Genomic DNA, 15,330 nt, shown 5'->3' with positions numbered 1-15,330 from the left:
ATTTTGTTTTTTTAAATTGGCCATAGCCCAAACACAGAGAGTTTACATATGCATTCATAATTCATTAATGTTAATCTTGTTATTGAATATTTCAAAGGACAACAAAAAAAGAGAAGGAAAGATGGAGATAAAAACATTCCATTCATTCACTCATAGAAGGGAAATCCTTAGCTTTAGTCATAATTAATAAATAAATAAATAATTATAGAAATTGTAACTCATAAATCATAATAAGGCATTGAGTGTGTGTTTGGTAATGTGGTACATGATATTTTTGTAAAATTACTTTTTTATTAAAAATATATTAAAATGATATTTTTTGGATATTTTATTAGGATAATTACAAAAAAAAACCTCTATATTTTGGTCTGTTTTTCGTTTTCATTCTAAGATTTGAAAAATTACGGTTTTTCTCTGTGATTAATGGAACAAGTCAAATTAGTCAAAAATATATTTTTATCCCCGTATATAATAAATATAAATTTGCACACTTTTCTCACAAACCCCGTTTCTCTCTCCCAAACATGATTTCTCTCTCCAGTCTCTCTCCCTCTCTAATAACACAACACACTCACACAGAAACATTAAACTTGAAGCAAGGTCTTTATTTTTTTTATACTTAATCTCTTCGCACTCTTCGCACGAGTATCAAGAGCCTTGTTAGTGTTATTTTATTCAACCTGTTTTTCTTGGGAACAATGGATAACAGTGGAGACGTGAGTTTTTTAAGTGAATCCCGATTGAATGACTTGTGTGTGTGTGTGTGTGTGTGTTTATTTTATGTTAAATCAATGAGTAATGGTTATAATATTAAGTGTTGTAGTAATGTTTAAATTGAATTTTATACTTTTAATGCGTGTCTTGTGAAGCAAATATCAAAACTCCTAATTTGATCAATTAAGGTTACTGTAAACAGTGACCTTAATGTTTAAAATTAAGGGTTTAAAATTGTGTGCTTTAGTCTATCCAAGTTGTTGTAAGTTTGTAGGCTATTAACATTTGATGAATCTGACGATATTATTTCAAATGTATAAGCTACTAATTTTGGGTTGTGTTTTACATTGTGTGTTAGTAGTTTTATAGCTGTTTTGTACAGTGTGTGTATTGGATTGGTTAGTGGTGGGTTGGTAATTTTAAGCAATGTGTATTTGCATGATTTGTAGTGAAGAATTATTGCTAGAAGTGAAGAATTGTTGTTGCAAAATTTTGCAATTTTTTTACAAATTGGTGCAAGTAATGTTAGTTTCAGTGGTGTTTTTTGTTAGGTTAAAATGGTGAACAACATTAAAGAATTGTTGCTTTTGGTTGAAATTAATGAATAAATCTTTTATGTGAGCTTTTATGTTTTTAGTTGTCTTCAACTTGATCAAGAATTGTTATTGGATCTATTATATTATGCATGATTTTAGTGGCATTTTTATAAATAGTAAAGTAATACGCAACAATTAGTTTTCAGGAAAAAAAAAACCAAAGGCAACACAATCTTTTTCTCTTATTTTTAGTCACCAAAGACATTTTAGTCATTAATATTACTATAATGGCAAACCTATAAATAATAATTGACTTTATTTTAGAGCCAAAATGTGGGATGCAAAGTGTAATGAAGTTACTAATATTTAAGAGGAAAATTATATTTCTCAAACTTTAGATGGAAAATGAAAAACAAACCAAACTATAGGTTTTGTAATTATCTTTTTTTATTTATTTTTGACACTGGTATATAAAAAATATATAAAAGACCTAAAAAGCATTAATTTGATGTTGTTTTTTAGGAAAAAATATATTTGAAAAGCAGGTTGAACCATGGTATTAAACAGAGGTTAATTCTTCTCAATACTTAACAATAAGCCCCTCATTAAGTTATGTTCGATATGATTTTTAGATTTTGATTTTAACTTTTGTTTAAAAAATTCATCAATATATTTAATTAGAAAATAAAATTTGACATAATAAATTAAGTCAGAATTTTGATTTAATCATAAAAAAAAAGTAACTTTGATTTATGAATTATAACTTAGGTTTCTTTCTCACTTTAAAAATAAGAACCTATAGTTTGGTTTGTTTTTCATTTTCCTACTAAACATACTTCTAACATAACTCATTTCTGTCATAAATTATAAATGAAAACTAGTGCTGAAGTGGTGAAAACTTCAAACTAGATTTGGCTTTTCATGAATGTGTATTTTGGACTGAAGTGTGTTGGTTTAAATATAGGTTTTGTCCTTAAGCTTGGTTTTCATTGCAAAATAAACTCCTTATCAAAATAAAAAACCATATGATGTTTAAGTCAATAAATGTAGGAAAAGTAAAGTATAAAAAAGAGGAGGAGAATGAAAAATGTAGGGAGTGTGTGATTGTTAAATGAATAGGGGTTTTTTAATGAACTTCCAATGCTTGAATGGTTACCTAATAACCCAAGATATTTATAACACATTAGCACGTGAGCTTACCTCGTCAAGAGAGAAAAGAATAATTGTTTTCCCTATTAGCAATTCTTTGATGGCAAACATGAACAATCAAATAAAAACCATAATGTTCATGATCTTAAAACTTCATGATTTTCACATTCAAATAAATATTTAAAGAATGTGTATCTTGATTCATAGCAAATCTTCTACATAAGTTTTTGATGGAATAAAACTTACAGTATAGGATAGAGAGAGGACTAGTTTGATTTTTTTTTTAATAGACTCCTTACATCACACATCTACCAAGTAAGCAATTATTAGATGCAAAACAATTTTTAAAATTAATCAATACAATTTTAACATTAATATTTATTAAATCATTTAAGAACCCATCATCTCATTGTGTGGGTCATATCTTACATTCTCTCACTTGACTCATATGACATTATTTTTCTTCATGATTTATTAAATATATTAACATAATATGCATAGAGTAATGTTAAATCGTTATATACATTGATCACATCATTTATCATAACTAAGTAAGAGAACTAATACAAGTCATGACGGTTGTATATTATCGATTTGACATAGTCCCTTCTATGTACTACAATTTTAGTTTTACTTAACATGAGTTGTAAATGAGAAGCACAAAATTGGTCAATCAATAATGTCTTTGTCAAAGACAATTCATGTTATCATCATTCTAAATTAATCATGTATATCAAATATAAAACAAGAAATATCATAAACATATTCATAAATGAGCTTAAAGTGTCAAATACATAATCATCATATAGTCATGATATAATATCAATAATCATGTCCCATGATACCCATTCTTTCAACATAATCGACAAATGTTTTGAGTGACTATTTTTTGGTTAATGAATCAACAATTATAAGAATTGTGCTAATATATTCAATTGACACTCTATTTTGAGTCAAAACTTAAATACATAATACAAATTCATAAAAATAATTCACATAAACATTGAATATACATCGATGATCTCCTTTGGGCGATGCAACAATATAATAATAATAATAGGAAATTTTGATTTAATTTGAAGATTATATATTCACTAATTAGATGCATTTACTATCTTTGGATATGAAAACAACTAAAAGAACATTTTAATTACTAACAATTATGCTCATTAATCATATAGCAACTAATCAATATTTGAGTGATCCGGAAATGTCTTATACCTATGAACTTCAATTTATTCATAAATAAATAATCATCATGATATTTATATAAGCATTGAAAATAATGGGTAATTGAAAAATGAAAAACATTATACAATTCAAAATTTATTTGTCTTAAGGATTTGATCACTTTGGTGATTAACAAATCATTCATAATATAAATTTCAAATTGTAAATATAATACCCATACATAAAAATTTTAACATATAGTTATAAATACTTCATGTTCTTAACTTTAATTTTATTATGCTTAACACATAAATAATAATTATTTTCATGTTAGAAATATGATAAAATGCTAATCATTGCAAAGACTCTAATGCATGAGCTTTTTAGAAAAATATATTTTTTCCTTAGTTAATTTTATTTCCTTTTATTTTCTATTTTCTTATTCTTCATTATAAAGCTTTTCTAGTTTTTTTTTTCCTATTTGAATAAAAAAATTTTTCTAGTTTAATTTTCCTATTCAATATTATTAGTGTTTTCTAGTTTTTTCTATATAAAAGGTTGCATTAGCCTTTTAACAAGTGGATATATGAATGGATAAAATTAAGTATTTTGAGAGTCTTTCTATATTTATAATGTTCTTGATTTTTTCAGGGTTTTGACTTAAAATAAACCCATTATCCTTTGTTCTTGTCTATGTTAGACTCTATCCTTGTACAAATGCTCCTTATTATTATAGAGGACTTAAGATAATTCTTTAAACCAACAATTTAGTTTGGATAAATAAAATAAAAGTATGGAAGCCTAATATAGAAAACTTGTTCTAGATGTAGTGGTTAGGTTTTTAAACTTTCATCCTAACCAACCATTGCCCTCTTATAATTCTAGTTCGAGTAAAAACTAGTCTTGTGGCTCATATTACGCCGAGGACAAAAACAAATCTTAGTGATAAAAAAATATCAAAACATCATAAGTGTGTTTCAAAAAAGTTAGAAAACGTCGTGATTTAGGTCATAGACCTACCTGAGTCAAATAAGCTTGTCTTATCTATCGATATCATATGCATCTAATTAAGAAAGAAAAAAGAGTGCTCATGATAAAAATAAAAATAAACATTCAAAATACATTTCAATCTAATTGAGTGTTGCACGAAGAAAAGAAAAAAAATGACAAGGAAACACATGCAAGTACACTTGCCGAACACGAAACCTGTTCATGAGGCCATGATAATTTTTAAAGAAACTAGAAAAAAAGATAGAATGTAAAGTGTCGACGTATAAAATTGAAAAATAAAATCAGTGTAAAAAAAGAAAGAAAGCTGATATTATCCAATTTAACCTTTCAAATTTGTGATCTCAATTATAAGCTTGGTGTAACCTAACTGGAAAAAACAACAACCCTCAATTCCCAACCAACCTAAGGTTAGAGAATAAAATTGAAAACAAAAAATCAATTTGACAAAAGATTAAAAAAAATAGTAATATAAAAGAATGATGACCAAATGTTAAACAAAAACATTTGGGGAAAATAACATTGATTGATTTAAAGGTGAAATTGAAAGAAATCAAAACTCAAAATAAAAAAAGGATCAAATCTAAAACCAAAAGAAATAAAAATAAGAAGAAAAATAATATTTCAAGGAAAGATGAAATAGAAAATAAATTTAAAGTTTATAAAAAGGAATCACGACGAAAATAAGACAACAAAAAACAAGAGAACCAAATCAGAAACCTAAACAAAATAAGAGGATAACATGGATTTTTTGGTTGGGCAAAACGCTTTTCAAGGGAAAGAAAGAGAAAGAGAGAAGACAAGTAAGGCGAGACTTATTGCAAAATGCTACTTACAACAGCCTATAGTATACTTTATAGAAACTTATATTTTATAGAAACTTTTGCACCTGTTGCTTGGATAGAAACTATTAGAATTATTCTTGCTTTGGCAGTTTAGTTGCAATTATAGGCTTTTCAACCTAATATGAAATCAAATTTTCTTAATGAAGAATTGGAGAAAGAGGTTTATGTAGATCAAGCTCCAAGTAATGTGATGAAAGAAAAAGAAGACAAGGTTTGTTAACCTCGTAAGGCTCTTTATGGTTTAAAATAAGCATTATGAGCATGAAACATCAAGATTAATTAATATTTTCATCAAATGGTTTTGACAGATGTCAATGTAAGCCATCACTTTATATGAAGAAAATAGTAGCAAATTTTTTTTATGGTTCACCTTTATGTTGATATTATGATATATGCAGATTCTAATGCAAACATGGTCAAGGAATTCAAGAATGTTATGATGAAAGAATATGATATGATAGATTTTGGGCTTATGAGGCATTTTCTCACTACCAGAAAATCGGATAACACCAACGGCATTACCGACAGAATTATTTCCGTCGGTAAACATTGCCGACAGAAACACTCCGTCGGCGATGCCGCCGGTATATACCCACGAAATAATTCCGTCGGTATATACCGGTGGCGAGAAATTTTTTTTGAAAATTGCAATGGCGGGATGACGTGGATTTTTTTCAGACGAATTTACAAATGAAAATACCGAGGGATTCAAACCCGGACAGCCAAACGCTAACACCGGCGGAATCACCGACGGTGTTACCGACAGAACATTCCGTCGGCAAATCCAGTATATATTGCCTCTGCCGACACTCTCTCTTCCTCTCTTCCTCTCTTCCTCTGTTTCTCCTTCTTCTTCCCCTTCTTCTTCCCCATCCCACCTCTCCCCTCCCAAACTGCAGCCAACCACCCATCTCAACTCTCCCCTCTTCTCAACACAAGCTAGCACTCAAGTTTCTTATACTTTTATACGTGGTCACAACATCCGTTAATTCTTGTGGATTTTATCATTTTTTGTAAGTAAATGTTTCCTTTTTAGTCTTAACTTTTAAATGTGAATTTTATTGTTTTTTTAGTATATGTATTTTGTTAAAGAAACTTGTTGTATGAATGTATAATTTTGTAGTTGTTATAGTTTGTTTTAGATTTTATCAAATTATATATATTTGTTTGTAAATTGTTGAAATTTTGTTTGAATTACGTACACCGAATTATATTATAGCTTGTTTAACGGGTATGTTTTAATTGTTATCAATTCTATTGCGAAGTTGTGATTTCTGTAAATTTATATATGTATAAGTTTGTATGTATGAACGTTGATAGTTGATAATTGATAATGAATATTTAACATAAGTGTTTTTTTAGTTTGTTGGATAATTGATAGTGAATATTTAACATAAGAAACCAATAATTTTTTTTTATGTTTTATAGAGATTCAATAGAAGTCATGGATGATCGTTCATGGATGTATCGGGACTCACCCCAAGGATTGCGGAGGATGGATTATTGTAACGGTGTTCAGGGTTTTATTAATTTCGCAATATCTATCCCAAGGAATTTTACTAATGGCGGTATTAGGTGTCCATGCAGGAAGTGTAAAAATTTAAAGTTTCTGCATCAAGATGTTGTAACGATGCATCTTCTAACCAAAGGGTTCATGGAGGATTACCTGTGTTGGTATGCACACGGAGAACTATTTGTTCTTGATGAGAGCATGGAAGAACATGTGGTTGGGTCAACTTCTAGTGCTAGCAACATGCATGAAGTTGGAAATGAGAACAGTAATCCTTACAGGAATATGGTTATAGATGCAATGAGAATGAGTGAAGGTAATGTTAGGGAATGTCCAATCATAGAAGAAGAACCTAATGAAGATGCAGCAAGGTTTTTTGATCTGTTGAAAGATTCTGACGAGCCATTATGGGATGGCTGCACGAACCATAGTAAATTATCAGCCGTAGCACAGGTGTTCACCATCAAGTCAGATCACGGGTTGAGTGAGGCCGGTTATGACAAGATTATCGAATGGGCGAGAAGCATTTTACCTGAGGGGAACAGGCTTAAAGAGAACTTCTATGCTGCCAAGTCCATGATGAAACCCCTCGGTTTAGGATACCAGAAAATTGACATGTGCCCTAACTTCTGCATGTTATACTACCTTGAAAATGCTGAGCTGACCGAGTGCATGACATGTGGGCATTCCCGTTACAAACCCAGAACTGGAAGACTAAAGACTCTCGTGGCATATAAAAAACTTAGATACTTCCCAATCACACCTAGACTGCAGAGGTTATTCATGTCACCAAGGACTGCTGAGCACATGACATGGCACCAATCACATCATGCGGTTGATGGAGTGATGGTGCATCCTTCTGACGGTGAAGCCTGGAAACACTTTAACAGTGTGCATCCTCACTTTTCAGCTGAATTAAGGAACGTGCGTCTTGGGTTGTGTACAGACGGAATTCAACCCATTCGGGTCATTTGCTGCTCCTTAATTCTTGTTGGCCGGTCATACTGACGGTTTATAACTTGCCACTGGGGATGTGTATGAGGCCGGAGTTCATGTTTCTATCTATGGTCATACCAGGTCCGAGCAGTCCGGGTCGGAATATAGATGTTTGTCTTTGTCCGTTGATTGATGAGTTGACGCAATTGTGGTCCTCTGGAGCTTTGACTTATGACATCTCGAGGAAACATAATTTTGTTATGAGAGCAGCTTTGATGTGGACTATCAATGATTTCCCAGCTTATGGAATGGTTTCTGGTTGGAGCACGCATGGAAAGCTAGCATGTCCATACTGTATGGAGAACAACAAGACATTCACCCTAACAAACGGGGGTAAAGCTTCTTTTTTTGACTGTCACCGTCGCTTCTTGCCGCCGAATCACAGGTACAGAAAGAACATGAAGGATTTCTTTGTTGGCATAGTTGAAAAGGATGTTGCACCCCCGCGTCTTTCCGGTGAAGAATTGCTTGATGTTGTTTCACAGTATGATGACATTGTGTTTGGTCTCCAATCAGGTAAGCAGAAGTTTCCTGGTTTTGGTTTGACCCATAAGTGGGTGAAGCGAAGTATATTTTGGGAGCTTCCTTATTGGAAGACCAATCTTCTTCGTCATAACCTTGACGTCATGCACATTGAAAAGAACGTGTTTGAGAACATTTTCAACACCGTCATGGATGTGAAGGGGAAGACAAAGGACAACATCAAGGCTAGATTGGATGTAGCGTTGTTCTGTAACCGTAAAAATATGGAGTTGGTTTGTGATGGGTCACGGGTCTCAAAACCAAGAGCAAGCTTTGTGTTAGAGAAAAACGCACAACTACTAGTCTACAAATGGCTTAAGAGTCTGCGTTTTCCCGATGGACATGCCTCGAACATATCAAGGCTGGTTAATACCGAGGAATGCAGATTATATGGAATGAAGAGTCATGACTGCCATGTGTTTATGCAAACACTCATCCCATTAGCTTTTCGTGATTTGTTGCCAAAGGGGATATGGGATGCACTAACGGAGATCAGTCATTTTTTTAGAGATATATGCTCCAGCAAGTTGAATGTTGATCACATTGAGAGGCTTGAAACGAATATCGTGGAGACAATATGCAAACTTGAGATGATATTCCCTCCATCATTTTTTGATTCAATGGAGCATCTACCCGTACATTTACCGTTTGAGGTAAAAGTTGGAGGACCGGTCCAGTACAGATGGATGTATCCATTCGAGAGGTTAGATATTACAGTTGCTATGTAATTCATAATTAAATGTTTTTTTTTGTTTTTTTATTTATAATTTTGATTATATATATATATATATATATATATATATATATATATATATATGCAGGTACTTGTTCAATCTTAAAAAAAAGGTTAAGAACAAGGCGCATGTTGAGGCGTCAATATGTGAGGCCTATATTGTTGAGGAGATCTCAACATTTATCTCATACTATTTCGAACCTCATTTGAGAACGAGGATCAACCGTGTTCCACGACATGATGATGGTGGTGAAGTGCCTTCAAGTGGGAACTTGTCAATATTCTCTAATCCTGGACGACCCACACCTAAAAATGCCGTGAGGGGAAGATATTTGTCTGAAATAGAGTTCAGACAAGCACATAATTATATCTTTTTTAACTGTGATGAGCTGAGACCTTTTATTAAGTAAGTAGATGTTCGACATAAACTTTGTCAAGAGTGTACTATTTATGTTTTGTGATACCATAAACTCATATAATCCTGACTAAACCTTGCAGGCAACATCGACGATACTTACTGTCCAATAACTCACAGCTGACGGAATCCCAGATCTTTCAATTACAAGATGAACAATTTGCCATATGGTTTAGAACACATGTAAGTCCTATCACAAACTCATAATCTCTTGCAATGTAATTCACTGTACGTAAATATATATTACATAATATCTGTTTATTGATTATTGTTGTATTTAATATACAAGGTTTATCAAATAGGAGTTAGTGCTACTATTTCACTGTCTTTACTAAGCCTGGGCCCTGAAAGAAAAGTTAAGTGCTATAACGGGTATTTTGTCAATGGATATATCTTTCATACTGAAGAATATGGGCATGGAAGAAAGACATACAACAACGGTGTTTGTATTAAGGGATCGACTTCTAGTGAGTTTGAAGTTGACTACTACGGTAGATTGGAAGAGGTCATGGAATTGCAATATCATAGCGAGCAGAATAGAGTGTTTTTATTCAAATGCTATTGGTATGACACAACTGACAGAGGAATCAGAGTTTATCCTCACTATGGTCTCGTTGAAATCAACTCAAAAGCTAGACACCGCAACGTAAACGACGTCTTTGTTTTCGCAAAGCAATGCCAACAAGTTTATTACACATACACCCCTTCCTTTAGAAGGGACCGATCAAGAGTTGATTGGTTATCCGTTTTAAAAACAAAACCCAGGGGTCGTGTCGAGGTTGTTCAGGATGAGAACGAAGATACAAGTGTGATAGATGAAGTCTTTCAAGCTAGTGAGTTGGTTGAACCATACCGAGTTGCTCCTTCGATTGACTTAGAAGAAAATTCGAATTTTCGTGTTTTCGACGATAGTCTTGTTGATGTTGATGTAGAGGAGTTGAATGCCGTTTTGAGCTCTACTAGTGTAGTACAAAATGTTGATGAAGAAGATGATAACCACATTGAAGAGCGCGATGAAGCGGATGATAACAATTCAATTGAGGACGAAGATGAAAATTCTGACTAAACATGTTGTAAAACCTTATTTTTATAACGTAATATTTTGGAACATGAAATATTTATTCTTTTTTAATTGTCAGCTCCTGTTATTGTGCTGTGTGCGATCTAAGTGTGCAGGAGGATAGAAGAAAATTTATGTAGAAGCCGCATAAATATTGACTGTTTTACCGACGACATTTACCGACGGAATAGTGCCGTCGGTATTTCACAGAGAGTTGGAAACAAATTACGGGCTTGTGCCATAATTTCCGACGGACTCACCGACTGACGGAATAGTTCCGTCGGTATTTCACAGAGAGTTTGAAAAAAATTACGGGCTTGTGCCACTATTTCCGACAGAATCACCGACGAAAATCATCGATGAAACTTACACATCCCGAAGCGCACGCCTGTCAGATCCACTATTACCGACGGACATTCCATCGGTAATTTCCGATTGGTAATTACCGACGGATAAAAACAAAAGGCGGCATTTTCGAAAATTTTGGTGCGCATTTCAATTTATTTCCCGTCGGAATTACCGACGGAAATAAATGCCACCGACAACATTTAATGTTCCGTCGGTAATTCCGACGGAAAACTTGGCATATAAAACCGCCCCCCTCCCCCCCCCCCCCCCATTTCATTTTTTCTCTTGGCTCTCATCTCTATTTCTTCTCCTCCCGGTTTGTAGTTTAAGTTTTGGAAGAGATTTAATTGTTTTGGTGATAGTTTTCAACATATTAAAAGGTATGTAATGGTTTTTTCTTTATCTTTGTATTTTTTTATTTTAATTATCATTATTTTTTTGGTGTTCTTTGTTTTGTGTATTTTTATAGATAAAATCTAAAAATCAACACTATTAAGGTAAGCATTTTTTATTCCAAAATTTATTTTGAATTAATGTATTGTTTGTTTTGTATTTAGGATGTTTTGTTTAGTGTTATTGAAATATAGAATTAAATTTAATTAGTTTATATTAATTTTAGGATATTATTGTTTGTATTGGAATAATTGTTCTTGTTGAATTTATGTTATACCTGTGCATTGACATATCGCATTACATTTACTTCATTTATATTAATTTTCGGCTATGCTTGTTTGTCTTGGCCTCCTTGTTCTTGTTGCCTTTCTGTTCTCCCTGTGCCTTGCCCTCTCGCCTTCCCTTTCCTTCCTTTCTCTTCCTTTTCGGCTCTGCTTGTTCTTGTTTTCGGCTCTTCTTGTTTGTCTTTTCGGCTCTGCTTGTTCTTGTTTTCGGCTCTTCTTGTTTGTCTTGGCCTCCTTGTTCTTGTTGCCTTTCTGTTCTCCCTGTGCCTTGCCCTCTCGCCTTCCCTTTCCTTCCTTTCTCTTCCTTTTCGGCTCTGCTTGTTTGTCTTGGCCTCCTTGTTCTTGTTGCCTTTCTGTTCTCCCTGTGCCTTGCCCTCTCGCCTTCCCTTTCCTTCCTTTCTCTTCCTTTTCGGCTCTTCTTGTTTGTCTTGGCCTCCTTGTTCTTGTTGCCTTTCTGTTCTGCCTGTGCCTTGCCCTCTCGCCTTCCCTTTCCTTCCTTTCTCTTCCTTTTCGGCTCTTCTTGTTTGTCTTGGCCTCCTTGTTCTTGTTGCCTTGGTCTCGCTCTTCGGTTGTCTCTCTGCTGTTGCTGGCGCTTATCTGGATTGTGGTTATTGTAAAGATTGCAGGTTTGAAAACTGTGGGTAGTCTCCAATATAGGGGAGGTGCTGCCAAATTTTTATTAATGATTGAATTCCTAATGATATTAGGTTGTATATATGATGTTGATGGAGATTATATGGATTGTGGTTATTGTAAATATTGCAGGTTTGAAAACTGTGGGTAGTCTCTAGTATAAAGGAGGTGCTGCTGAATTTTTTTTAAAATAATTAAAGTTAATTTATGTAATAATTCATATACATTTGTGTAGATGCGTCGAATGAAATGTACATCACGTCGTCAGCAGATGGTTGCACATAGTTCTTCTAGCAGCAAGGAGGACATCTCCTTAGGTGCTGATCACGGCAATGCATCTGCGCCACTGTGTGATGCTTCCTCTTCTACCACGGTTTCACAGCGCAGAAGCGGCGTGCCTTCACAGCGGGGTCCATTCACCCGCAAGTACCAGGCACAATGGAAGGATGACCTCTCAATGTAAGTTTGTTTAGGTTTTAGTTTTTTTTTTAATACTTATAACATAATTTATGAACAAATAATTAATTTTTTATTATTTAATTTCAGGTTCACAAACATTGAGGCTGCCAGGACAATTACAATGGCGATGAAATCGTCGATGGAGATTCCATTGTTTCAATGGAGTCAGGTCTCCAGACATCCTGAGTGGAGACCTAATATCGATGCCTGGTTTCGGCGATTTCAGGTAGGTGTTAATTTTTAATTTCCAGTTTATTTTTAATAAATAATTTTTGTAATTTTATATCTTGTACTATTTTTATTTTCAATGAATTATTTATATATACATAATAAATTTGAGTGGGATAGCACGGACAACAATGTTGTCAGGAGAGTATGAGAGAATCACGCGGCAACTAGGTAACATCGAAAATAATATTTATTTTTGATTTATAATTTTATGTTCTAAATTCTAATTAGTTACTATGGATGTAGGTTGCGTGATTTTTGGTATGACACTCAAAAAAAGGCGAAAAGATATGCGAGGGACAATAGGTCTTGAAGGCTGGAATGAGGTGGCAGTTTGGCGGGAATTTAAACCGCCATTCATCTCGGGAGATATATGGGCGGCATATATTGAGCACGTGACGTCTGAGCGGTTCTCACGGCGCTCACAATCCGGAGCCGTCAACCGAAACCGGGAAATTCATGGTTCGGTGACCACGCACACCGGCGGCTCCGTCCCGTTCAGCGCACATGCGAAGCGGATGGTAAGATTATTTTGAATGAAATATATCGTTAATTAATTTGTTGTTGCTTATAAATATATTTCACTTGCAATCTTTTTTTTCCTTACAGGCTACGTCTCTTGGACGTGAGCCGAGTCCAATGGAGCTATTTCTAGAGACGCACATGCGGAGTCTAGAAGGGGGTGCAGCAGTACGTGGACAACCGTGCTCAACATTTTGTGGTATGTTCGATCAATCAAATTATTTTGTAAGTTATTATTTTCTTGAATTGAATATGATGATTTTTTAAAAAAAAAATTCAGGAGACCTATAATAGTCGGTTGAGAGAGAGATATGGGGACGATCCTTTGACCCAACCAGATTTCGATCCGGATTTGTGGATGGAGGTCGGATCGTCTGGTGGACCCGATAAAAATCGGGTCTACGGGCTCTCCAACACGACGGCCGAAAAATTACGGTCGGCCCGTAGTGTCTCAACCGTTGGGAGCTCTCCATCAGTATCGAGCACCAAGTCAGAGGAGTTTTTAGCCTTGAAACAACAATATGAACGCCTCTCGACGGATTATGCTCAGCTCCATCAAATGGTCATGGAGATTAGATCAAAGATGGGTGATGATCCATGTGCTCCTTCTTTTTGGCCGTACGGTCCCGGCAACAACCAGCCTCCTCCTCCTCCTCCTCCAGCTCCGCCGCTATTTTAATTAGTTTAATTTGTTTTAAAAAAACATTAAATTTGTAATGAATATTTCGATGAATATTATTTAACATTAATTTTACATTTTTAATGTCTAGTGAAAATTTATTTGGTTATAAGTTTTTAACTGTTAATTAAGAATTTTTTTTTAAATATTTTAAATTTATACCGACGGATTTACAGAGAGAATTTGTCCGTCGGTATTGTAGTATCGTTTACAAAATTTACGGTCGTGCCCCAATCACCGACGGAAATGCCGTCGGAATTACCGTGTCTTTTACCGACGGAATATCCGTCGGTAATTACTTGAATTTTACCGACGGATATTCCGGCGGAATTACCGTTAAATTTTACCGACGGAATATCCGTCGGTAACTTTGGCGTGCATATCCGTCTGTAATGCCGTCTTCATTTCCGTCGGTATTGTTTTTTTTATTACCGACAGAAATGGCGACGGAATTATAATTACCGACGCTCATGACGTCGACGGAATAAATCAGACGGAGATACCGTCGGTAATAATTTTACCGACGGTTTTTGTTCCTTATACCGATGGAATGAATCCGTAGGCAAAACTGTATAATGGCGTAGTGTCTTGGAATTCAGATGAAGTAATCAATCAGGGTTATTTTTGTTTCTCAAGAGAAATGTGCTATAGACTTGCTTAAAAAGTATGATATGACAAGCTGCAAACGAGTAGCAGTTCCTATGGAAATCAATGAAGAAATCAATGAAAAGTTACAGCATGATAATGGTGTAGAGAAGGCAGATTCAAAAAGTTTTAAGATCCTTGTTAGTTCCTTAACTTATCTCACAAACACTAGGCTATATAAAGTTTATTCCGTGAGTTTGATTTCTAGATTCATAAAAGAACTAACTAAACTTCATTTTGTAGCAGCAAAAAAGATTCTATGTTATTTTCAAATTATAAAGAATCTTAGGAGCAAATATAAGAAACAAGAAGATAAAAACTAACTAGTTTTGCAAATAGTGATTGGGTTGATATTCTTGATTACAAAAAAAAAATTTCAGGATATGTTTTTTTTTTTCTTAGGCTCAAATGTGATTTCATAGAGTTCAAGAAAGCAAACTTCAGTTGCATTGTCACCAGCTAAAGCTGAATATATTGCAGC

General features: G+C 34.0%; 1 protein-coding gene across 2 annotated transcripts in view; it reads right to left on the bottom strand.

Annotated features, from left to right (window-relative positions):
* Positions 1-15,330, bottom strand: part of LOC18095531 (phenolic glucoside malonyltransferase 1) — a 93,079-nt gene that overhangs the window by 28,494 nt on the left and 49,255 nt on the right. The gene's annotated exons all lie outside the window — the stretch shown is intronic.

Source organism: Populus trichocarpa, chromosome 1 (genome assembly GCF_000002775.5).
Source record: "Populus trichocarpa isolate Nisqually-1 chromosome 1, P.trichocarpa_v4.1, whole genome shotgun sequence".
Lineage (NCBI taxonomy): Eukaryota > Viridiplantae > Streptophyta > Magnoliopsida > Malpighiales > Salicaceae > Populus > Populus trichocarpa.
This window is presented reverse-complemented; position numbering and strand designations above follow the sequence as displayed.